Here is a 24,272-nt window from a genome sequence, read left to right on the forward strand (position 1 = left end):
GCTGCATGTTTCGATTCGCCGTTCACTTGATAACGGCGTTTGTAGAGACGAACATCGACCTAGTATAGCAAAAATGTGACTCACCCGAACAGCCGACGTGTTTCCATTGATCGACGGTCGAATCCCGGTGCTCCCGAACCCACTGCAATCTTAATTCACCATGTCGTTGAGTCAATACGTGAATACGTACGGGTCGTCTGCTGCGGAGCTCCGTGTTCAACGATGTTTTACGAACGGTGTTCTCCAAAGCGCTTGTGCGGGCACCGAAATTGTGCTCTTTCGGCAGAAATGCCACAGATCTCCGTTTATCCAACTTTACAGACCACACAAGCCTCCGAACCCCACGTTCTATGAGGAGCTGTGGACTTTTAACCATTTAGCGCCTAGTGGCAGTTTTGCTGGCCTTCTGCTTCTTTCCGTAGATGCTCACGGCAGTAGTACTGGAACATTGGACCAGTATCGCCGTTTACAAGATGCTCGTTCAAAGGCATTGCGTAATAATGATCTGACTGGCTTTACAAAGTCGCTTATATCAGTGGATTTCCACCTTTGTAGCCTATATCTTCGCTATGCTCATACCCCATACGTCCCAGCTGCACTTACATACTTTTCATAGCGCGTCATGTGCCCGCAACGTCATTGTATGGTATCCAACCTCACGGTAACCACTAGTCATAATGAAATGATTGTTGAATCAAGACCATAAGCTGCCGCAGGCGTTGATATACATCAACGGTGACAGTTGAAAATGTGTGTCCCGACCGGGAATCGATCCCGGGATCTCCTGCTTACATGGCAGACGCTCTATCCATCTGAGTAATCGAGGGCACAGAGGATAGTGCGATTGCAGGGATTTATCCCTTGCACGCTCCGCGTGAGCCGGACAGGGCACACATTTTCAAGTGTCCCCGTTGATGTGTATCAATGCCTGTTGGCAGCTTAGGGTCTTGATTCAATTATCATTTCATTCTAGAGAGCTGCACGGTCACCGATGATGTCTTTTCTTTTGGACATCTCCAAAAAACAGATACCATCTTCATATAATGGTCATAATGTTTTGGCTTCTAGGAATATCTACAAAATGATATTTTAGTTTTACTTCTCCGTTTCTGGCGATCCATCGGTTCCATTTTAGTGCCTTTTAACGTACATCTTTCATAATATATCCCATATTAAGTTTCTTTCCTCCTTTTTACTGCATTTAGTAATTCTATTTTTCTCCGTCCCCTCTTCCTCCCTCCTCTTCGGAGTTCAAAAATGCCTCTGAGCACTATGGGACTCAACTGCTGAGGTCACTAGTCGCCTAGCACTTAGAACTAGTTAAACCTAACTAACCTAAGGACATCACACACATCCATGCCCGAGGCAGGATTCGAACCTGCGACCGCAGCGGTCTCGCGGTTCCAGACTGCAGCGCCAGAACCGCGCGGCCACGTCGGCCGGCCCTCTTCGGAGTACCTCCTCATTTATGGTCGTATGTTTTACTAGAGAGAAAACAATAGTCCGACGAAAATACACAAAAGACACTTTTCCGAATCTTTATAGCCAAACGAAGGCGGAAATCTCACAAATAGAGCATCAAATTGAGCAACTTAAACTTAAGTTTAGCGGAAAAGGTCTAATTGCTACAAGTAATCAGGGTAATTAAGAAGAGCGTCATTAGTGATTCGAGGCACAATACTTGTTCGAAGCAAAGGATGGGAAATAGCCAAATAGGTGACCAAATTCACCAGTGTCGGGGTTTCGTTTCGCCAAAAAATAATAATTGCTTGAAAGCACTCAAGGTAATAAAGAAAAACTTAATTAGTGATTTGAGGGAAAATATTTAAACAAGTTCATAGCCAAAGGTAAAATGAGAAATGGACAAATTTTGAAAATTTTCCAACATTTGACATTGCCAAACGCTTTCTCCAGGTCGACAAATCCTATGAACGCGTCGATTTCTCTTTATTCGTGCTTCCATTATCAATTACAACGTGAGAACTACATCTCTTCTCCCTTTACCTTTCCTAAAGCCAGACTGCTCGTCATTTAACATGTCCTGAATTTTCTTTCCCATTCCACTGTATATTATTCTTGACAGCAACTTAAAGATGCATGAGCTATTAAGCTGACTGTGCGTTATTTCTCTCGCTTGTCACCTATTACAGTCTTCGGAATGGTGTCGACGATATTTTTTCGAATGCGAGATGGTATATCGCCAGACCCATACGTTCGAAACACCAACGTCGATAGTCGTTTTGTTAACCACTCCCTTATGTCTTCCTAAGCTCTTTTAAATTTTCATTCTAGTATAGATCTCCTGTCTCTTCTATATCGACTCCTGTTTCCTCTTCTATCACGTCATCAGACAAGTATTCCCCTCACAAAGGACGTTGAACCTGTTCATCTCACTTACCCGCTCGCTCCTTTGCATTTAACAGTGGAATTCTCATTGTACACTTAATCTTACCAACCTTGCTTTTAATTTCACCGAAAGCTTATTTGACCATGCCTTAAGCGGAGCCATCCATCCGACAATCATTTAGTTTTCAATTTCTTCACATCAGCATTCCCGAATTTCCGCGAAACACTTCCGTAGTCCCCTCTTTCACCTATCAACTGACGTATTTTTTACTGTTACCCATGACCTTCCTTGCAACTATGTTTTTCGCTCCAACTTCTGTGTCTGTCCTTTTTAGAGATGCCCATTCCTCTTCCAGAGAACTGTCCACTCAGCTATTCGTAGCTATAGACTTAGAGAACTTCACGTACATCCCACCATTCCTCAGTATCGCCTGAATAATGCCTTAAGACTTCAGCTTACTTTAGTTTACCATTAAATCGTGATCGAGACTATATCTGCTCCTGGGTAAGAATTACAATAAACTATCTGATTTCACGGTCTCTGCCTGACCATTATGACATATAACTGAAATCGTCTTATATCTCCATGCTTTTCCAGCTTGTAACTCCTCCTCTTGTCATTCTTGAACAGAGTATTCGTTGTTACTAGCTGAAATTTATTTCAGACCTCAATCAGTCTTTCTCCTCTCTCATTCCTACTACCAAGCCTATATTCTCTTGAAATCCTTTCTTCTACTCCTTCCCTGACCACAGTCCCGTTGCTCATAATTATTAGATTTTCATCTCCCCGTACGTACTGATTTATTCCTTCAATATCCTCATATACTTTATCTTCCCGGGTTCATATTGAAACGTAAGCATGTATAGCTGAACTGTCGTTATCGGTGTTGATTTGCTGTCAATTCTGATAAGAACAACCCTATCACTGACTGTTCGCTGTAACACCCTCCCTGCCTTACCTTTCTATTCGTAACATATACTACTCCCGTTATACCATCTTCTGCTGATGTTGACATTACCGTGTACTCATCTGTCCAGAAATCCTTGTCTTCTTTCCATTTCACTTCGCTTACTCCAAATACACTCCTGGAAGTTGAAATAAGAACACCGTGAATTCATTGTCCCAGGAAGGGGAAACTTTATTGACACATTCCTGGGGTCAGATACATCACATGATCACACTGACAGAACCACAGGCACATAGACACAGGCAACAGAGCATGCACAATGTCGGCACTAGTACAGTGTATATCCACCTTTCGCAGCAATGCAGGCTGCTATTCTCCCATGGAGACGATCGTAGAGATGCTGGATGTAGTCCTGTGGAACGGCTTGCCATGCCATTTCCACCTGGCGCCTCAGTTGGACCAGCGTTCGTGCTGGACGTGCAGACCGCGTGAGACGACGCTTCATCCAGTCCCAAACATGCTCAATGGGGGACAGATCCGGAGATCTTGCTGGCCAGGGTAGTTGACTTACACCTTCTAGAGCACGTTGGGTGGCACGGGATACATGCGGACGTGCAGTGTCCTGTTGGAACAGCAAGTTCCCTTGCCGGTCTAGGAATGGTAGAACGATGGGTTCGATGACGGTTTGGATGTGCCGTGCACTATTCAGTGTCCCCTCGACGATCACCAGTGGTGTACGGCCAGTGTAGGAGATCGCTCCCCACACCATGATGCCGGGTGTTGGCCCTGTGTGCCTCGGTCGTATGCAGTCCTGACTGTGGCGCTCACCTGCGCGGCGCCAAACACGCTTACGACCATCATTGGCACCAAGGCAGAAGCGACTCTCATCGCTGAAGACGACACGTCTCCATTCGTCCCTCCATTCACGCCTGTCGCGACACCACTGGAGGCGGGCTGCACGATGTTGGGGCGTGAGCGGAAGACGGCCTAACGGTGTGCGGGACCGTAGCCCAGCTTCATGGAGACGGTTGTGAATGGTCCTCGCCGATACCCCAGGAGCAACATTGTCCCTAATTTGCTGGGAAGTGGCGGTGCGGTCCCCTACGGCACTGCGTAGGATCCTACGGTCTTGGCGTGCATCCGTGCGTCGCTGCTGTCCGGTCCCAGGTCGACGGGCACGTGCACTTTCCGCCGACCACTGGCGACAACATCGATGTACTGTGGAGACCTCACGCCCCACGTGTTGAGCAATTCGGCGGTACGTCCACCCGGCCTCCCGCATGCCCACTCTACGCCCTCGCTCAAAGTCCGTCAACTGCACATACGGTTCACGTCCACGCTGTCGCGGCATGCTACCAGTGTTAAAGACTGCGATGGAGCTCCGTATGCCACGGCAAACTGGCTGACACTGACGGCGGCGGTGCACAAATGCTGCGCAGCTAGCGCCATTCGACGGCCAACACCGCGGTTCCTGGTGTGTCCGCTGTGCCGTGCGTGTGATCATTGCTTGTACAGCCCTCTCGCAGTGTCCGGAGCAAGTATGGTGGGTCTGACACACCGGTGTCAATGTGTTCTTTTTTCCATTTCCAGGAGTGTATATGGAGGTGGAGTCTTTGCATTTCCCTTTTCGGGTTTTCTAGCTTCCCTATCCCGTTCAAACTTCTGACATTCCACTGCCCGACTTGTAGAACTTTATCTCTTATGTTTCTCATGCTCACCTCCGCCTTGGCAGTCCCCTCCCGGAAATTCAAATGGGGGACTATTCCGGAATCTTTTGTAAATGGGAAGATCGTCATGACACATTTTGAACTACAGGGCACATGCCCTGTGAATACTCATTACATGTACTTAATGCAGTGGTTTCCATTGCCTTCTGCATCCTCGTGCCAGTGATCATTGCCGATTCCTTTAGGGGCGGTTCCCCAATACAGGAACAAGAGTGTGCCCTGAAACTCTGCCCGACCCTTCGCCCTCTTTACAAAACCGTTGGCAGAACGGAAGTATTCGGCCACAAAAGTTGATGATTTTTATTCAAAATTTAAAACGTCGCAAGTTTCGAAACCGCGACCGAGGACATTTTCATTACTAATCGAAGATCCTACCCCTACTCCAAGGGTGCTAACTAGAATTACGCAGTACGACCTTTCGCACTCCTGATGTGGTGACATGTAAAGAAATTGACTCCATGATACAGTGAAAGGGATGGGAACCTGTCTTGATGTATAACAACTCAAGTGCCTTGTACATCTCAAGTGCAACGAAAGTGACCTAGGAACAGTCTCGTAATGGACCATATAATCATTCACACGCCTTTCACGTATCCCATTAGTAGGACCAGGTGATCTACTGGTAAAGCATGTGCCTAGAAACCAGAAGATTGCGCCGTTGGATCCCTGCCGAAGGCTGGAAGTTTTCTCTCTGCTTTTGACCTAGGCCTCACATTGCAGTGATGCGAAGATTCGATGGGTGCTTCGGTTCGAAATTGAACTTTAGATCCCCTTTCCTAAGTAAGGTTATTGGGAAAGAAGTGGTGTCCGACTGAACGACTTACACTAGGGCGTGGAGCCGCACGAAACTTAAGTGTGTCCATAAAGTCCCGCTACCGTTTCAAAACAATTGTAACTGGTAAACAGCTGGAGATAGAACGTCTTGCTTTGTTGTAAAACTTCCACCAGTGACTGAAGTTTTATTTTTCTGTTATGCCAGAATTTCACTATGTATCCCACTCGTTGCTCGTAGAACATCAATGCGGTATTCTAGTTCTGGCCATATACGTATCGGTATTGCAGCATCAATAGTTCTGATTGCTTCAGTGATTCCCGCACGACCGGTACCAGTACCATAACCTTATGTTGTGTATACGAGGTGTGGCTAGAAAAAAACCGGACTAGTACTGGTGAAACAATAAAACGAATGCAATAAGGCTGAAAGTCGCGTGGCCTGTCACGTGACTCTCGCTCCGCCTACTGCTCGAGTTTCATCTGCCTCCTGCACTCAGTCTGCCCGTGGCGTCTGTTTTAAGTAGTTGACGTTTCGTCTGTGCGTCGGAAAATGTTGAGTGTACAGAAAGAACAGCGTGTTAACATCAAATTTTGTTTCAAACTAGGAAAATCTGCAAGTGAAACGTTTGTAATGTTACAACAAGTGTACGGCGATGATTGTTTATCGCGAACACAAGTGTTTGAGTGGTTTAAACGATTTAAAGATGGCCGCGAAGACACCAGTGATGACACTCGCACTGGCAGACCATTGTCAGCAAAAACTGATGCAAACATTGAAAAAATCGGTAAACTTGTTCGACAAGATCGCCGTTTAACAATCAGAGCAGTGTCTGAGTTAACAGGAGTTGACAAGAAGAGTGTTAGGCAGATTCTTCATGAAAGTTTCAACATGAACAAATTGTGTTCAAAAATGGTTCCAAAGTGTCTCACAATTGAACAGAAGGAACGCCGAAGAATGATTTGTTCTGACATCCTGGAAAATATTGAAAGTGATCCCACCTTCTTACAAAATGTTGTTACTAGCGATGAATCGTGGTTTTTTACCTACGATCCCGAAACTAAACGCCAATCGATGCATTGCAAAACTCCTGGTTCTCCACGACAAAAAAAAGCACGAATGTCAAAATCGAAATTCAAGGCAATGATGATTGTTTTTTTTTGACATCAAAGGGATTGTGCACATTGATTGGGTACCAGAGGGACAAACAGTGAATCAGTGTTACTACATTAGCGTCCTGGCTACCCTACGTGAGCGAGTACGGAGAAAACGGAACGATTTGTGGAGAAAAAAGTCATGGATCCTTCACCAAGACAATGCCCCAGCTCCCAGTGCGTTGTCAGTGAAGACGTTTTTGGCAAAATACAACATTCCCATCTTAGATCATCCACCCTACTCACCTGATTTGGCCACCTGTGACTTTTTTCTTTTCCCTAAAGTCAAGTCAGCTTTGAAAGGAACTAGATTTGAGACTGTTGAAGCAGTAAAAGAAAAAGCGACGGAAGTTATGTATGGACTTACCGAAAATGATCTGCAGCATTGCTATGAACAGTGGAAAATTCGCATGGAGCGGTGTAGAGACCGAGGAGGAGAGTACATTGAAGGAGATAACATGATATTGTAAATAATTGTAAATAAATGTTTTTTCCAGCATCAGTCCGGTTTTTTTCTAGCCGCACCTCGTACGTGATACTTGACGTAAACTCACAAATGAATAAACCCATGACATCGAGAGGGCGCAAGGGGCCATGCAATGGGGTCTATATGACCCACCCACCTTTCAGGAAATTTGTTATTCAGTACATCCTGCACTTTCACACTCCCTTGTGGGGGTGCACCATCAAGCTGGAACATGACGGACGGCTGCAACTCTTCGATATGTGTTAGCAGGAAATGCAGGAGCATATAGAAATCTAGTATGCTCCACGATACAGTTCTTTTGCGTTTATTCTCCGAAAGCCACCATATTGTGAGTTGCAGGAAGGGCATAATGTTTAAGAAACATTTCCTCCTGTCCTAGATTTACGTTCTTGTTTCAGCTCCTGCTGACATAGTCTTGCTCAAACCGGGCATTTCGCATAGTGGGAGCTGGCCCAGTACACGGCCGGTGAGCTGGTGCAGCAGTTTCTTGTTATCAGTTTTGCCTGAGTAAACAGACCTGTTGCCTCACTGCACAGACATCACTGGTGCTGTGAATATGGATTCAGCTGATGAGGGTTCAAATAGCGTACAGAAGGAAACCCAGTGCTGGGGGCTGTGGATTTTTGTGCAAACTGGAGAATGCGCTAAGTCTTTAGTATGTTGTCATTGAGTTATCGCGAAGAAATACAGCGTTGGCCGACACTATAATTGAAACCAATGCGACACGTCTAATAGTTTTCAGGGAGACAAGCGTTTGTAACTAACTGTAAAGTTAAAAGTAGCCATCGGCGATGTGGGAAGCTCTTTTACTTCAACTAACTTCCTACTGGAATTATATTACAATTTTATTAATTAGATACTTTTGTTTCTGGGAGCCGGCAGGAGTGGCCGAGCGGTTCTAGGCGCTTCAGTCTGGAACCGCGGGACCGCTACCGTCACAGGTTCGAATCCTGCATCGGGCATGGATGTGTGTGATGTTCTTAGGTTAGTTAGGTTTAAGTAGTTCTAAGTTCTAGGGGACTGATGACCACAGATGTTAAGTCCTATAGTGCTCAGAGCCATTTTGTTTCTGGGAATTTCAAGCTGCAAACGACGGTGCAGTGAAGGCGAGCTTTGAAGTTGCTCTCTTAATAGTTCCAGTACTTTTGCCATTATCCATTGGGTCGTTAGTGAAAGAATGCCTCGACATTGACAGAGAGTCCGTATGTCCAGTTTAATGCAATTTGTCGGTCTCGTCGTGCAGTTACACAACGCAAAAAAGGCCTTAGTGCAGATATTGTACGACAACTAACTCTGAGAGGGCACATTCTCTGTTATTTGATGAAGTTAACGGCATTATTGATTCATGACAGTCCAAATACTGGGTATACACACTTACGTACCGCATTTTACGGACTATAAGAAGCAATTTTTGCGAAAAATTCCCTCCAAATTTCAGGTGCATCTTAATACTCAAAATTAATATAAAACGTCCAGTGTTTGATTGAAAATTCGCGACAAGCTTAAAATGGTCATATATTCGATGCCACAGGAAACCTGTCTATATCTGGAAACACTGGATTCAACTGTCCCCAGCATTGCACCGATGCGACGAACATGGGTTGCGGGGATTCACAAACTTGCTAACACTGTCCCCCTCCCGCCCCTCCATTGCAAACTCAGAACACTGTCTAGCTCACGATGCATCATTGCAGTCTACGGAGCCCGTGAACTTAAAAGTGATTCGTGTTATCTGTAACAGTACAGTATATTTGTTAGTAGCTAGTTTCGTAATTGGAAAAAATACTAGGTATTCATAGGATGCGGGCTCTAAATTGAAAGGACTGACAAATGTGGAAGAACATGGAAACGGAGCAGCTGAGAGACATTTCGCCTCTCCACCAAGTGGTGAAAACCATTCGGGAGTGGTGGGCTAGTAAAGAAGAATGAAAGAAAATGAGGAAGACTAAATGAGCAAATAGAGGACTGAATGTAAAATGGTCAAAATTAGAGGATGACGTATTGAAATTAATTCAAGGACACCATCAAAATGGCATTGGCATTAGTCCAAAAGTAGTTCAAATACACGCTCGTAAGCTAACTGACTTTGAGGGTGGAGTTGGTTGGTGCTACAGGTACATGATGCGAGATGGACTTACCATGCAAACTAGAAAAAAAATATCTCAGAAGACGCCACAAGAGTACGAACAGATAATATTATCTTTCCATCGCTTTGTTATTCAGCATCGAAACTAAACCAATGTGGAACTAAGTCAAGTAGCGAATAAGGACGCAACTCTTCTGACATTTGATTCAGTGATATTTCTCAAGCACAAAACAATGCCAAAACTTCCGACAGATGCTTTTGTTGACGTACATAACAAGGGTTGGATGGACGTCGATTGTGTGAAATTATTGATTAATGGAGTGTGGTAGAGAGGGGAAGGTGCTTTATTGAAAAAGGGTTCTCTTCTTATACTAGATCAGTTCAGTAGCCATTTGAAAAATTTTGTGAAAGAGTAATTGAGGCAAAGAAATACAGAGATTGTTGTTATGCTGGGCGGTCTTACTTCACATTTGGAAACTCTTGGTGTGTCAATAAATAAGCCGCCTTCAAAAAATGTTCAAACGTGTGTGAAATTTAACTGATAAGGTCATCAGTCCCTAAGCTTACACACTACTTAACCTAAATTATCCTAAGGACAAACACACTCATCCATGCCCGAGGGAGGACTTGAACCTCCGCCGGGACCAGCCGGTCCATGACTGCAGCGCCAATAAGCCGTGTAAAGTGTATATGAGAGAGGAATGGAACAAATGGTTGGTGGATGAAACCCAGCATGAATTCACGCCGAGCTTTCAAGCAAGTGTGTCAGTGGATAAAACAGTCGTGGTCTAGAGTGAGAGAAGAAACTGTTAAACGTTTTAAGAAGTACTGCGTAGGTAACGCTCTCGACGTCAGTGGAGACCACGTTATGTATGAAGAGAGCAACGATGCCGAAGAAGAAGAAGAAATTTCAGATGACGATTTTCAGGGATTTTAAAGGTCGGTTCGGTTTTATAAACTAGGAATTTTTTTTAGTCTGATTTTGCGATTTAATAATAAAAATGGTGAAAATGAATTTTTTTTAAACCTGCTTAAAAATTATGGTGTGTCTTATAGTCTGCAGCATCTTATAGTCCGTAAAACATGATACATACATACATAAATACATACACATCCAGCAATCGCAGGCCCTGCAGATCACGTGCTGCTTTCACAAACTGCCGGTGCTCGTTTATGTTCTTAGCTCGTTTTCTCCAAGAGTCTACGATCCCCAGGGTTGTCAGGACCTTCGCCAGGGCGTCACTCCAGCGCTGAGTTGTTCATCCTATCGAGCGTCTGGAGCCCTTTTAACTACTTTCTTCACCTGCCTTTCTTCTGGCATATGGGCTACAGGGATCGCTCACTTGGTTCTTTACCATTCAGCTTCTGTAGCATTGTTGGTTGTTCCATCACGAGGCAGATTTCCTCATTCTTATTTCTACTCGATTCTCCTTTATCTAAGATGGGTCCGTACATCTCCTCAATTCGTCTTCTTTCAAATATTAATAGCTTTTCATTTTCTCGTCTAGTCACGCCGCAGGTTTCTGAAACGCACATGGCTGCTGGGCGTATAACTATCTTTTCTTATCTTAGCATTCGCTCATATTGTGGAGTGGGTGTAGAACTGAACATCACAGAAGAGTTTCTGGATTTAATACTCTTGAGACAGACATGTACCGGTGAAGATATGTTTCGTGATGTTCAACATGCTCTTGAGAATGAGCTGCTTCTTCTCGCCTCTGATCCCCCCCCCCCCCCCCAAATATGGTCGGCTGTAACGTGGATTTTGTGGGACTTTTAGAAACTAAATTGAACCCAGGATAGAAATATCACTAAGTGCACTGTGTGATTCATCAAAGAATGTGGTCGTTAGGACTGTAAATTCCATAAGCTCTGCCATATTGAATCACAGACAGATTCGGAAGCTACTGCTGTCACTGGAATCTGGTTTCAATGATATACCCCATTTTTGTCAGATTAGATGGCTAAGTAATACTAAAATATTTGAACATGTCCTTTTTCTGCTGGAATGTGTAAATCTTTTCATAGATATGAGAGGAAGCTCAGTTCCTGATTCTTTTCAAGGAAAAGATCACTTAATTGGATCTCTGTTTACTAAAATTCACGCAATGCAAATAAAATTGGAGATGCGCAGAATTCAATTCCAGAACCGTAATTTCAAGCGTTTTCCGAATGACACGAAATTCGCAGCTACCATCAGTAATGACCGTCTAGAGTTATTTGTCTCTCGGTAACTTAGTTGTAGCTTTCGTGAAAATGTTTGTGGATTTGATGTCTTGTGAGTCAGGTTCTGATATCTTTATTTCAGCATGTTCTATTGATGTCAGAACTGTGTCCGCTGCTATGTAAATTAGAATTAATAGATCTGCAATGTGACAGCTCTAGTATGGAGTTTAAAATGGCGAGTAACATGTTTATGTGTACGTTCCACAAGATTTGTTCAACCACATGCGAAAGCGGCAGCTATAATGTGCAAGTTCGGTTCTACGTGTTTATGTGAACATCTTTTTTCAGCCTTAAATTTTCGCAAATCGAAACATCGATTACGAATGACAGTTATTCATCTGAGGGCCGCTTTTCGACTGCATATCCCTAGTAGTATTCGTCCAGACATTCCCTTGCTTACCGCAAAACATGTCACAAATACATCATTATATACACGAATGAAAATTAAAAATGTCTGCATTTTTGTATATAACACAAATACCCTGTAAATAATAAAACAGTATTAGATTTGACTTGCCACCACTCAATCCCTGTTACATTCACGTATGACACACCGCTCACTCTGCGTCACCTGTTACACTAGGTACGTTCTCTCGTTTTGTCTCGCTGCACTGCGACGTATGCTTTTTGGTGAACTGGCTCCTCAATGAACCTGTGACAAATGCTGTGCAAATGCTTGGCAACCTCTGTGGCGTAGAGGGAAAACAGTATGTGGATGAAAAGGTATGCAATAAAGTCCCTAAAATTTGTCCTGTGTCATCAAAGCTTAACTATATCTAAACACAGCTACGAAGTATAAAATGGGTGTGAAACAGTAACTCGCACCCTGCTGGAGACGGTCGCTGTAGTTCATAAGACCTGTAGTGTCGCGTTTTGTGATTCACGCCACAGGGCCCGTATACCCTGTTGGCCCCAGATAGTAAGCTGCTGACGTTTCCACTGAGGTGGCAAAAGTAACAGGATACTTCTTAATACCGTGTCGTCTCTCCTTCTTCCCGGCACAGTGCAGCGACTCGATGTAGCATGGACTCAATGAGTCACTGGAAGTTCCCAACAGTAGAAATATTGAACCCTGCTGCCTCTGTAGCCACCCACAATTGTGAAAGTATTTTCAAGTGCATGATTTAGCGCACGAACAGACCTATCGATTATATCCCATAAATATTCGATGGGACTCATGTCCGGCGATCTGGGTGGACAAATGATTCGCTCGAAATGTCCAGAGAGTTCTTAAAATTAATATCAAACAATAATGACCCGGTGATATAGCGCATTGCCTTCCGTAAAAAAATCCATCGTTGTTTGGGAATATGAAATCCTTCAATGGCTGCAAATAGTCTCCAAGAAATTCAGCTGGGCCATGTAAACTCAACATACACCAGCTTCCACAGTGCCTTGTTGTGAACTTAGATCCATTGCCTCATTGGGTCTGCACCACATTCGAATACTACCATCAATCCTTACCTACAGAAATCGATACTCATCTGACCAGGCCATGGGTTTCCAACCGTCTACTCACCAACGAGTATTGCCACGAGCGTATGACAAGCGCTGTAGGCGATGTCGTGGTGTTAGCAAAGGCACCCGCGTTGATCGTCTGCTGCCACAGCACATTAGTGCCAAATTTCGCAGGACTCTCCTAAAGGACACGTTGGTCGTAGGTCCCATATTGATTTCTGCGTTGATTTCACGTAGTGTCGCGTGTCTATTAACGTGGCAACTCTAAGCATACGCAGCAGCTCTCGGTTGTTAAATGATGGCCATCGGCCACTGCGATGTCTACGGTGAAAGGTAATGCCTGAAATTAGGTATTGTCGGTGCACCATTGACACTGTGTAGCTCGTAATATTGAATTGCTTAACGATTTCATAAATAATGTATCCCACGTGTTTAACTCCAACAACCATTTCGCGTCCAAAGTCTGCAATTCCCTGTACGTCCAACTTTTCAGAGATGGTTGTGGGACTCGTCTGTTCAGTACAGACCGTCAAACGAAACAACTTTCAGCCGCCCAATTTCTGAACTGTTATTTTATTGAGCTACCAGTTTCGGCGATGTATTACGTCGTTGGTGATTATCTAACAGTCGGCAGATAATATTTAATGTAACCGCTGTATCAACCAGAAACATACAGATATTAGTCTTTGAATGCTGGCCCCTATTTTGACCGAAACCGGGGTTGGAATCTTCTTACACGTCGGTCAAGGGGCCTGAAGATGGTGTAATAAAGTGCTGAAACCAGAAGCTCAATAAAATAGTTCGAAAATTAGAGACGGCTGAAAGGTGTTTTATTCGATAATCTATTAATTCTCGTCGTGGACCATAATCAAATCGGACACCTTTTCACATGAATCACCTGAATACAAATGACAGCTCCGCCAATGCAGCGTCATTTTATAGCTCACGAATGCTATGCGATAACTATCTGTGTATTTTCATTCCGCTGTCCCTTGAGTCCTGTCACTTCGATGTATGTGATATCTGCTCGGCTGCACTGGGCTAGGGTAAACGGGTGCCCAGCTGACCATCTGTGCGGTAGATAGCTGATCGGCACGTGGCATCCGTCGTCAAGCTCTTCCTGACTGTGGTTTACGCGTATTGAACTTCCATCCCAACGCTGTTACCCTGGTAGAGTGCCAATTCTTCTGTAATCTCGGATATGCTCTGATACACGCATATTGCAGCGATTCTGACCTTATGTACGAAACCATTTTTGACTAGTGACATGTTGTAATGTTCACAATTTATTTGTCTGAAACAGAACGTTCAGATATCATGTCTACATTCGCTCCATGCGCGGTTTCGAGAAGAATGATTCCGGCGGCGGCACATCGGGAAATGGGACACCGTTTCCCGTATCTTTGGAACTCACAAATGGACCGCGTCCAGAAGTCTTAAATGTTTTCGTGCAAATTATTTCTTTATGCAGGGCTTGGCCAGAAATCAAAGAGACAGATCCAGAGGGCCAGTCGTAAAAAAAAAAAAAAAAAATGTAGCAGTTTCGGGCCAGGGCTTGCGATGTGTGGACCGCTAATGTTAGCGTGGTTTCCAGTCAGCATTCATCATAGCAGAAAGCGAATAGAACGGTAACCCGACGGACGTGGGGTCGGGTCCATATGTGGATCTTTTTTCTTTTCAGTTCTTACGTTACTGACACTGCAACCGCACAATAAATTTTGCTTGTTGAAATTTTGATTAAAAGGAATGAAATGAAAGGCAGAGGAAAAATTTGGGATTGGAAAGAAATTTTCAGGAAGGAATTATAGGACGAGAGCTTCGTATATGGAATTAGATACTTTTGTTATTTTATTCCTGATATTTAGAGGCTGGGGGCGATATTCAACGTAAAATCAGAGGACAAATCAATTTCTGGGCATCCTGAGGACGTTATAAGCGCCGTAGTTTTACCTGTCCATTTTAATTAAAATCCGCTTTTCGAAAGTTATTTGCAGAGTCCTCGTGCGTGTTGTAAGCACAATCCTTCCCTGGAGATTTATTTGCAATTTCAAATTATCTTTCACCTTTCGTTTTCTTGTCTTTTATGAGTACATTAATAATTACAATATAGTCAGTAGTATTAAGTTCTGTCTACAGTGTAAGAAATGAAAAAAGAAAACTATGCGTATCGGGACTCGACTACACATCCTTCATAATACCGCTCCGTCATTTTTCCGATGCGCCAACCGCTGCCTGAAAATTACAGTAAAATAAATGGTTCGTACCTCGCCCGAACCGTGGCAAATGTGTTATTTTTTCTGAACGCTTGGCAATTTGGAGCCCCCACTTCATTCAATTTCGCTTCTGGCGAAGCCCTGTGTGTATTGTATATCTGGACGATACCAGTGAAGACGAGCAGGTTCGTGCCCCCTGACAGTTTATGCAGACAAGTGCAATATTTGGCTATGAAATACCAATAAGCGTGAGGTTTGAACAAAGCTAAGAAATATAAGCTGACTGGAACCGCGAGACCGCTACGGTCCAGGTTCGAATCCTCCCTCGGGCATGGATGTGTGTGATGTCCTTAGGTTAGTTAGGTTTAACTAGTTCTAAGTTCTAGGGGACTAATGACCTCAGAAGTTGAGTCCTATAGTGCTCAGGGCCATTTGAACCATTTTTATAAGCTGACGTAGAAACAGAGCTGCAATAGTTTTAGCAACTGAAGCTGAAACTCCTCTTGACAAGGGTGACAAAGGTATTCTTAGATACTTGATGTTTGCGGTTGATAACATTCACAGAGCGTATAGCAGAACGATATGGCTCATTACACCACATTTACAGAGTACAGGTTATAATTCAGTCTTGGTTACCAAATTAAACGCCAGACATCCCTCTGGTCATGTGCATACACTTGATCACTAATTGTCCTAGCCCACAACTTGAGGTATATCTGGATTGAGGTGAGGGACACAAGCTCACTCCTTGGTGCTTTTCAAGAAGAGTGTGCTGTGTTTTGTTGTTTTCTGTATTATGAGCAGAGACATTGTAGACATCGTGCGACAATAGAAACTAAAAGTGATGTAGATAGACCGATCTGCTTAGCTGAAATTTTAACATTGTGCCAAAAAGTATTACAGTCGTGTGTGGTAAGCGGAATCATTCGACCTGTCTATCTCTTAAACTCTGGGACCCAATGTAGATGTAACGATAAGAAGCAAAATCTCATTCCTATGAAAAACATAATCTGGTTTTAAACCTCGTTTGGGGTAGTTTTCTGCCACTAAATATAGCAAATGGAAGCAGTATTACAAGTGCTAGTGGAAAAAACTGTATTAACCACATTCATTTTTTAGGTAGGGCGAACCAATCGGTGCCATAAATCACCATTGCCCAGAAACGTAAAGATGCTGTGTTTTGTATTGTGTGCAGATACGCATAGAACAGAACAACGATTTTTCAATTTTCCTTTGTATTGCTGTTTCCTCTGTAGGTTGTTCTGGCAAATCGGTCTGCAGTGTAACCAAAGATGTAGGTTGGTTTGAAAAATGGCAGTTTGGTTCTGAGTTGTTGAAACAAACGAATGCGATGTCATGAGATTAACTATAATTTTTGTTATGGTACGTATTATAAGCATACTGTTTTCGATGAATAATCTGCGTACGAGATTTTCGTATTGCCGTAGGTAAAAGCAATATTTTTTATTTATGCTCCGCGTGTTGTAATGCGTATTGCTACCCTTTAACATCTACAGGACCTATGCTACAGAATATAAAGATTTCCTCCGAGACAAGAAGTAACAGTTTCCATTTTTCTCCATTTCAGTTTAATATGCCCCAAGTGGATGAATCAGTAGTTGACGTCAGTGAATTCATTCGGTGCTATTTCAGCCTAAGGTCGCAACCCGTCTGCCCCTTCACATAACATTATGCTGGATATGTGCTCTCTCGGCCATCCCACCCTTTTCAGCCGCATTTATTACCTGTTATATGACGCACGGGAGATAATGTGCCCCATTTTATGAAAACGGCCCGGTAGGTTAATGTCGTGTCAATAACAGCGCCCTCTTTGCATCTTCAACCGTAAAGGGAATTTATAATGTAATGTGGTTTATTTTGGCACTGTTTGGTGGCGTCAGAGCTTACGGCTCAGCCTTGACAATGATGTATGTCTTTATAACGCGCGGTGGAGCCTGAAGTTTGAAAGCATATAATATTCAGTGGTCTAACGACGGCGGATATGTGTTGAGTAATGACCATAACAGACGGTACCTTTACTGGCGCACGTCATAACACCTCTATTATCTTATTATTGTTTATTGCACGTTAAGGAAAAATATAGTCCTACCATGTGTGTTAGTTTTATTTCACGGCACCATTAAGAGGCAAAGACAGTACTTCATAATGTGTGTTTACGACAACCACGTATTCTCAGAGACATTTCTCCACATAGTGAGATTTTTCGCAAACTGGCATATTAAGATGAACGCCATCACTGGTGGTCTTGGTATTATTTCGTAAGATTTTAACTGAAATGTGATGTGATTGATTGATTATTAGCTGCTTTTAAAATTTTGTTATCAACTGTGATGCGAGCTTCCATTTTCTTTATCTTTTTTAGGGTTCTGTACCTCAACCTTGAAAACGGAACAAGCATCACTTTATTTTCCATCTGTCTGTCTGTCTGTCTGTCTGTTCAGTATCCTTTTTTCTCAAAAATGGGTTGATGTATTAAGTTAAAATTTATGGCAAAAAAGATCTGCGGCTCCTTGGTGGTGTTAGAAAAGGAGGGCGTATAAGTTACATGTTTTGATACGCGCAAACTCACTGAATAGAACCTACCGGTTGACCAGGAATCATGAAATTTGCCAAGAAGCAAGGTTTCACATTACAACCAAACAAAAAAATCTGAGAATTGTTAATTTTTAGTTATATCACACGAAAAAAAGTTTTGTCATTTGTTTCCTGACTCTCTGTATGTCCATTCGTCTGTTACGGCTCCTTTTCTCTGGAACGGGTAGACGTTACATTTTGAAATTTGTGTCACATATTAAAGTCTGCTGTCCCTTCTCAGTATAATGAATGTCAGCTTCTAAACTAATATAATCAAAATATATGTTCGCTTGTATCACATATTTTTATACTCGAAAACTTACTCGTCAAAACCTGTATAGAAACTCCCATCACTTAGAATGACGAAGTTTGCTAGGAAGCTAGATTTCACACTACAGCCAATAGGAGGACTCCAAAACTTGTTAATGTGTAATCGTCACACGGGGAAAAAATTTTTTTCATCTGTTATCTCTCTGTCTTCCATCTCTTAAGATCCACTTTTCTCGGGAACCGGTAGGCATAACGAGCTGAAATTTACGTTACATATTACGGCCTACGGTCGCTTCATGGTATAATAAAACTTCCCTCAAAGCGCTTGATACGGGCAAGTCTTCAGGTCCAGACTGTATACCGACTAGGTTCCTTTCAGATTACGCTGATACAATAGCTCCCTACTTAGCAATCATATACGACCGCTCGCTCACCGATAGATCTGTACCTACAGGTGGGAAACTTGCGCAGGTCGCACCAGTGTTTAAGAAGGGTAGTAGGAGTAATCCATCGAACTACAGACCTATATCATTGACGTCGGTTTGCAGAAGGGTTTTGGAGCATATACTGCATTCAAACATTATGAATCACCTCGAAGGGAACGATCTATTGATACGCAATCAGCATGGTTTCAGATAACATCGTTCTTGTGCAACGCAGCTAGCTCTTTATTCGCACGAAGTAATGGCCGCTATCGACAGGGGATCTCAAGTTGATTCGGTATTTCTAGATTTCCGGAAAGCTTTTGAAACCGTTCCTCACAAGCGACTTCTAATCAAGCTGCGGGTCTATAGGGTATCGTCTCACTTGTGCGGCTGGATTCGTGATTTCCTGTCAGGAAGGTCGCAGTTCGTAGTAATAGACGGCAAATCATCGAGTAAAACTAAAGTGATATCAGGTGCTCCCTAGGGAAGCGACCTGGGACCTCTGCTGCTCCTGATCTATATAAATGACCAGGGTGACAATCTGAGCAGTTCTCTTAGGTCGTTCGCAGATGATGATGTAATTTACCGTCTAGTAAGGTCATCCCAAGACCAATATCAGTTGCAAAGCGATTTAGAAAAGATTGCTGTACGGTGTGGCAGGTGGCAGTTGACGCTAAATAACGAAAAGTGTGAGGTGATCCACATGAGTTCCAAAAGATATCCGTTGGAATTCCATTACTCGATAAATAGTACAATTCTCAAGGCTGTCAAATCAACTAAGTACCTGGGTGTTAAAATTACGAACAACTTCAGTTGGAAAGACCACATAGATAATATTGTGGGGAAGGCGACCCAAAGGTTGCGTTTCATTGGCAGGACACTTAGAAGATGCAACAAGTCCACTAAAGAGACAGCTTACACTACACTCGTTCGTCGTCTGTTGGAATGGTAGAGAGATAGTATGATTGTGGTACGCTGAACCCTCTGCCAAGCACTTAAATCTGAATTGCAGAGTAATCATGTAGATGTAGAAGTCACTGCAATCAGAGGATACATATTTTGATACTCGCGAGCTTACTCATCAAGCAAATTTGTTTGGGTGGCCATCCTCTGCAGCATGCACAGAAATACTTGTTTTGTAAATAAAATATGGCAAACAATTCATTGTTTACATTAACAGATAAAATAAAGGAATATGACTCCCAACGAGGGTTATTATTGTGCAATAATAACAGTAATAATACCACCCAACACCCTTTCACTCACTTGTCCATGAACCCATCTTCGGAACATTTAGACCAAAACTCAGATCAGCTTACCACCAAACCTTTCAACTACTCTCTAGGAGCTGTTATATTCATATTCAACAGTCTACAAATCAAACCACCAACCCCTCCCCCATACCCCCCTTCCACACACACACCAAAGAAAATGAACAAACAAGAAAACTACATACACACTCTTCAGCTCTCTCTCTCTCTCTCTCTCTCTCTCTCTCACACTGTCTGACACCCAGCCACCCACCCACACACACACACACACACACACACACACACACACACACACACCCACACACAGAGAGAGAGAGAGAGAGAGAGAGAGAGAGAGAGATTAACATTATGAGCAGATGTTAGTTTTCGAACATATACTTCGTTGTCAACATGTAGGTGAATAAACCAAAGAGGAGAAATCACATAATGCAGTCGAAATACTTACGTTGTCGAAAGCACAGTGCTCGAACACATAGCTATAAATAATGGCGAAAGAATAATAATGCAACACAAAGAAGGAGAAAAAGTTCAGAATGCCAAATTGTGGTTATGTTTCGGAAATGAAGTGGTAGTGTGGCTTCCAGACCAGACGAGAGGAAATGCAGACGCCAACAAACTGTAATTAATTACTTATTTAAATAAATAAACGCGACATGAACTGTTTTTTAATCTATCAATAACACTACTGGATCCCACTAAATATCCCTTATAGTAAGAAAAAGGCGAAACGCGTCTGGGAAAAATAAGTTGCAGCAAGAAATGGAGGTTTCGTTTACAAAACAAGTATTACATATCAAAACCTGCAAGGTACTTCCCGTGGGCTCAGAAACATAAATTTACCACGAAGCAAAAGAAAAAATCCGAATGTCGTTAATTTGTAATTACATCACAGAAAAAAATTTGTTGTTATTTATTATCTGACATTATGTCTGTCCGTTCGTATATTAAGATCACCCTTTCTCAGGAAAGGCAGAAGTAACAACTTGCAATTTATATCACATATTAGGGTGTACGAACCCTTGGTGGTATAACAAAAGTTATCTTCTACGTCACTGCGGTCAAAGAATACATATTTTGACACTCGCAGACTCAATCATCAAAATCTACAGAGTACTTACCCTTCTCCTGGAATCATTACATTTCCCAGTAGCAAGATTCCATAGTACAACCAATGTAATCCGAAAACTGTTAATCCTTAATTACAACACAAAAATGTTTCTTTTGCCTTTGTTATCTGGTACTTGAACGTTTTCGAGTTCTTTGGAGCGATGTCTTTCCAGTAGTAATTTTGATAACAAGCACTAGTTGTCGAGCTCCTCTATTTCCGAAGCTTTTACGGAACTCTTAGTGTCCGGGTCCTACTCGCACCAGCCTAATTTTTTTACAATTTTTTCTCTTATTTGTCAGAGTAATATTTCTGTAAGATGTTTAGTACATCTGATGCCTTACCTGCTCTTTAACACTCTGTGTTTCAGTGCCGCTGAATTACAAATTAATGACAGCCAAGCGCATCAGATAAATGCTTTAAAATCGTAACTAAAATGTTGCGCTCTGCCGATTTGTATACTTACAATGTGACAACCAATGAAATACATAGAACATGTTTCGAACTCTTGTCCTTTAAATCTGATCTAAAAAATAAGACGAATGGAAGGGTACAGAAGTTAATTATTGTTGTAGTGTAATCGCATATTTCGTACTTAATTACTACGAGTATGTTTGTACACTGTCATCTGTTCATTGGGCAACACTGACATGTGCTTTTCCTACTGCACGAAATCAAAATTGTGATCACGCATTTAGAGTTCAAATGGTTCTGAGCACTATGGGACTTAACATCTGAGGTCATAAGTCCCCTAGAACTTAGAACAACTTAAACCTAACTGACCTAAGGACATCACGCACATCCATGTCCGAGGCACGATTCGAACCTGCGACCGTAGCGGTCAGGCGGTTCCAGACTGTAGCGCCCAAAGTACACCATAACTTAATGTCGAGTACCTTTATGAACGTTGTTTTAGCCTTGTTGATAGTCATTCTCTAACCTCTTTAAAAGACGCCATCAATTCCGTTTAACAGATCTTCCTAGTTCTATGTTGTTTAGTCAGAATTAAAATGTCATTGGTAAACTAGAATGTCTTTATTTCTTCACCCTGAAAGTCATTTCCCTTTCTATATTTCTTCTAGTACAGACTAGCAATGGTGATCAGCCCTTTTCAACAACTCCCTTCCTTTTCCCTGCGATTCTTATAACTGTAGTTTCGATTCTGTGAATGTGTGCAGTTATGGACCTTTCTCTACCCGTATTTTACGGATGTTACCTTCCGAATTTTAAGCAATGCAATCAAGTGAACATTCTCAAATTTCTTTTAGTCAGTGAAAAATGAGACTTAAAGTTAGCGTTAAAAGAAATCTACTCCAGATTGTTTAAGCGAATAGGACGATTGCTCTCACTGTTGCTTCATTTCTGGCGTTAGTTCTCATACACAAAAACTAATACCCTCGCAAAATAAAAGTTAAAAAAACTGAAATGTCCTAAATTTGTTGAGAGAATTCATCGTTGCATCCCTCTTAGAGCTGTTAAGAACCATGATATGAATCAGACCATTTACTAAACTTGGAGAAGTAGGAAAGAAATGTACTGACCACCAGGTGAATTATTTTAATCAGGAGAATTGCGTGCTCAGATATTAAAATTACATATAATTGAGTCTCTAAGAGACTGGAAGAGAAAGGAGGTTTATTGAACACTAGTGTAAAAAGAGTGATCAAAAAGTTTCCGTTTGAGAGTTTTCTGCAGTGTATATGCAACGTAGCGCGACTCCCATGCGGGTATATAAGTATGGACATACAGCCAGGCTATTAGTGGGGCGTTCGTGTCTTTCCGACGGGCGTGTGGTAAATACGCAAATGTGAACTATGGTGACGTTATTACAAAATGCTCCCAAAAAGGACCAGCGTGCTGTTATTCTTTTCCCGGCTGCCGAGGTGCAAACGCCAGTTACACCCATCGGAGAATCAAGAATGTGCATGGAGAAGCATATCTATATACAACCACTGTTGTCGAGTGGGTGCTGCTGCTTCATGATAACGCACGTCCCTATATCATAAATGCAACGTAGAAGTTAAGCCAGCTCAAGTCTGAGATACTAGAGCACCAGCCTTACAGTCCTGATCTCTTCCCACGTGATTATCACGCCTTGGGTCCCTTAATAAAGCCATTGAAGGGTTAACGATTACTATCGCATAAGGGTGGGCAGCAAGCAGTTACAGACTTCTTCACGCAGCACGACACTGTCTAAATCTACATCTGCATCTACCTGATTACTCTACAATTCGCAGTTAATTGATTGGCAGACGTTTCTTCAAGCCACCTTTAAGCTAGTTCCCTACCTTTTCTCTCTAGACGTTTCTTCAAAGCACCCTTAAGCTAGTTCCCTACCTATTCTCTCTAGAACAGCACGCGGGAATAACGAACACTTAAATCATTCCGTGCGAGCTTCGATTTTCATTATTTTAATTCGATGATTATTTCTCACTATGCAGGCAGACGCCAACAAAATATTTGCACACTCCGAGTAGAAATTTGGTCATTGAAATTTTATGAAAAACTTCTAACGCAACGAAAAACGCATGTGTTTTGATGAGTGACACCGAATTCGTGTATCATAACCGTGGCACTCCCTCCATTATTTTGCGACAATATGAAAAGACCTGCACTTCTTTGAACTTTTCCAAGTCAATCTTAGCTCATGTGGCTCTCATACCGCACAACATTTCTCCAGAAGAGTGCAGCTAAGCGTAATGTAAGCAGTCTCTTTAGTAGACATGCTACATTTTGTAAGAGTCCTGCCAATAAATCTCACTCTTTGATTTGCTTTCCTCACGACATTATCTAGGATGTCATTCTATTTTAAGTTAATCGTAATCGTAATCCCTAAGTATTAAGTTTGCAGACCTTAGATTTGAGTGTTATATCGTATAACCGAAATTATACGAATTGTATTTCATACTCATGTGGGAGGGTTCACCCTTTTCATTATTTAGAGTCAATTAACACTTTTTGAACCGCTCAGATAGCTTCTCTAAATCATTTTGCAATTCGTTTTGATCATCTGATGATTTACAAAACGGTAAATGACAGCATCTTCTGCAAACAGTCTAAGGTGGCTGCTCAAATTGTCTCCTAAATAGTTTACGTAGATCAGGAACTGCAAAGGTCGCTTAATACTCCCTTGTGGAACGCCAGATATTACTTTTGCTTTACTCAATCACTTTCCACCTGTTACTTCGGACTGTGACCATTATGACAGGAAATAATGAATCGAGCCACA

This window comes from Schistocerca piceifrons, chromosome 4 (assembly GCF_021461385.2).
Source record: "Schistocerca piceifrons isolate TAMUIC-IGC-003096 chromosome 4, iqSchPice1.1, whole genome shotgun sequence".
NCBI lineage: Eukaryota > Metazoa > Arthropoda > Insecta > Orthoptera > Acrididae > Schistocerca > Schistocerca piceifrons.